At 40.8% G+C, this 2,961-nt stretch overlaps 1 non-coding gene across 1 annotated transcript; it reads left to right on the top strand.

Annotated features, from left to right (window-relative positions):
* The first annotated feature begins 258 nt into the window (after window positions 1-258).
* On the top strand, window positions 259-364 carry LOC145557169 (small nucleolar RNA R71). The gene has a single exon (XR_014092220.1). It is a non-coding gene; the product is annotated as a small nucleolar RNA R71 (small nucleolar RNA).
* Window positions 365-2,961: the final 2,597 nt, after the last annotated feature.

Below are 2,961 nucleotides of genomic sequence, written 5' to 3'. Positions count from 1 at the left end.
CCTAAGTTTGTCATTTGTGAGGATAAGTTGTTGATCGCATTTAGATGGTCTATAGAGTACACCGAAGAACCACTCTTGGTAGTTGAATCCCTCTCACCATCTTGCCAATCTCTATAGTACTTAACCACGTCCTCTATAATGTCCACCACTTCCTCTTCCGTCCGATTCATTATGGGACCTCCGGCACCCCCATCAAGGCATGATTTGCCTTGAGGACTTAGGCCACCATAGAAAATTTGAATGACTTGATAGGTAGGAATTCTGTGGTGGGAACATTCCCTTTGATACTCTTTATACCTCTCCCATGCTTCGTAGAGGCTTTCATTAGGTCTTTGCTTGAACCCTTGAATCAAAGCTCTAGCCTCCGCCGTTTTCTTTTGTGGGTAGAATCGGGACAAGAATTCCTTGGTGACTTCGTCCCATGTTCGAAGGGAATTTGGCTTTACCTCCTTATCCAACCACTCCAAGGCTCGGCCTATGAGAGAAAATGGAAACAACTTTAGTCGGATGAATTCTTGAGAAACTCTGTTCACTTTGATAGTGTTGCAATACTTTTCGAACTCCTTGAGATGGTTCAACGGACTCTCATTCTTAGCTCCGCTATATTGTCTCCTTTCGATCAAAGCGATCATAGCCGGCCTAATCTTGAAGTCATTCGCCGGTGTTGTAGGTAGAGCAATTCCACTCTCAAACTTGTACGCACCGGGAAATCCATATTCCTTCAAAGCAACTCTTGGTTGATCTCCCATGCTTAGTTCCTCTTCAAATCCTTCTTCGCTTGAAGAACTAAATTCAAAGGATCGACTAGCAACTCTTCTCCTCGAAAGAGTCCTTTCGATTTCCGGGTCAAAAGGTACAATGGATCGATCACAAGCTCTATGCATGCAAAACTCAATGAAAATATTAGTAGCACGGCTACAAGTGTAGCCTTAAGAAACAAAATCTTTTTGTATTTTTTTTTTCAATTAAAATGAAATAGACTCAACAACTAAAGCTAAGCACCAATTTCACTCCCCGGCGACGGCGCCATTTTGATAGAGGAATAAACTAGTCGTTAATAGCCTATCCCAAAATCAAACATTATTTATAAAATCCTAAACAAACCTAAAACAAGTATAGGTAAGTATAGGGTCGAACCCAAAGGAGTTAGTTGGTGTTATCTTTAGCCTAAATCAAGCTATTTCGGAGATTAAAGAGAGAAAATGATTGGTGTTATTATAGGATAATTAGACTAATCAAGTAATTCAAAAAGCTAAATGCTAGGAATATTGGTTTCACATGCTAATTCAATAATCATGCTAATCGACAATTTCTCCGTTTGATTCAAGCATTGCAAAGGACAAACAATAGTAGCAATCAAGAGAGTTCAAGAGCTATCTCCTAGAGGCCAAACTAGGGGTCACTATGAATGGCTAATCAAGAAAATTCACAATCAAACTCGATCAATTAAAGCAATTCTAAAATTGATTGGTCATGTCCTTAAGAAATGCAATGCAATCTAGATTAATCTTATAGGTTGATCATTCCTAATCTAATTAATCACATGCAAAACTATGTCAACCAATTTATTTGCAACAATTTAATCAATCAAAGATCATCAACTAGCACAAATTATCAATCAAGCATGCTTCCCCTTCTCCCTAACAACTAATCTACTCACTAATCATGGTGTAACTCAAGAACAAATCACTAGACTTAGCATTGATCATCATTCTAAATCAAAATCAAGAGAAAGCAATATCAACTACAATATCCAATCCAAATCCAAGCAATACAAGCAATCAAAGATGAAACTAAATCAATCAAGCAAGAGATGAACTAGAAGGAGAAAATCTTACTAACATTAATGATTGAAAATGAAGAAATCCATGCTCAATTGATCCAATACTGAAATACAAATCCAATACCAAGAACTTCTCTCTAACTTGTCTCTCTAAAATTAAGCTAATGAAAATTATCTAAAAGTTAAGTTCAAAAAAAGGAATTACAAGTGTATTTATATGCAAAGAAGAAAAACGGGATTCCCGCGCCCGTGGAAAAATGGGTACGGAACCCATTAAGAATTCCGCGGGCTTCCTGGGCAACACCCGCGCCTGCGGGTCTTCTAGCCCGCGCCCGCGGCAAAAGCACCTGCGCCCGCGGCATAAGCGTGGCGAATCCCCTGCTCCCAAAGGATGATCAGAGGGCCGCGGTCTCTCTGGTACGAGCGGGCTCTCCAATCTACCCGCGCCCGCGGCAAGCCCGCGGCCAGACCGCGAAGAGTTCCTGGTCGAAATCTGCCACCTTTGTGCAAATGAGCCTGCGCCCGCGGCAGTTATACTCGCGCCCGCGGAGACTGGCAGGGCTTGATGCCCTCTCCATGCCCTCTCCATGCCCTCTCCAAGCCGATTATTTCCACCTTGTTTAGTCAATATAGCCCATCTTGATTCCCTTGCAAAGACAAATCCTAGGTACCTACAAAAACAAACAACGAAAAGGAATAAAAGGGAAAAAGAACCAAATAAAAGGAAAACACGAAAAACATAAGGAAAGAAAGAAAGGAAGGGATTGAAGGGAAAAAGGACCAAAAATAGGATAAGAAAGCATAAAAAGGAAGATGAAATCATCCTAAAAGACTACCCTATGAGTGCCATAAATGACACTCATCAACCATAGATCCTTTGATAGCCTTTTGAGGCATGAATTGTACATCGAATTGGGCTAAGTTGACTATCCACCTTGATATACGCCCATTGAGTGTAGACTTTTCGAACAAATACTTAAATGGATCCATTCGAGAAACTACAAAGACTGTATGCACGAGCATGTAATGTCTTAACTTGGTTGGGGCCCACACTAATGCAAGGTAGAATTTCTCAAGCGGTGTGTAGCGTACTTCATACTCGAGCATTTTCTTGCTTAGGTAGTAGATTGCATTTTCTTTTCCTTCTACTTCTTGTGCAAGCATAGCCCCCATTGTCT

Source organism: Chenopodium album, chromosome 8 (genome assembly GCF_948465745.1).
Source record: "Chenopodium album chromosome 8, dcCheAlbu1.1, whole genome shotgun sequence".
NCBI lineage: Eukaryota > Viridiplantae > Streptophyta > Magnoliopsida > Caryophyllales > Amaranthaceae > Chenopodium > Chenopodium album.
The sequence above is the reverse complement of the archived record's forward strand: the minus strand, read 5'-3'. Positions and strand labels throughout refer to the sequence as shown.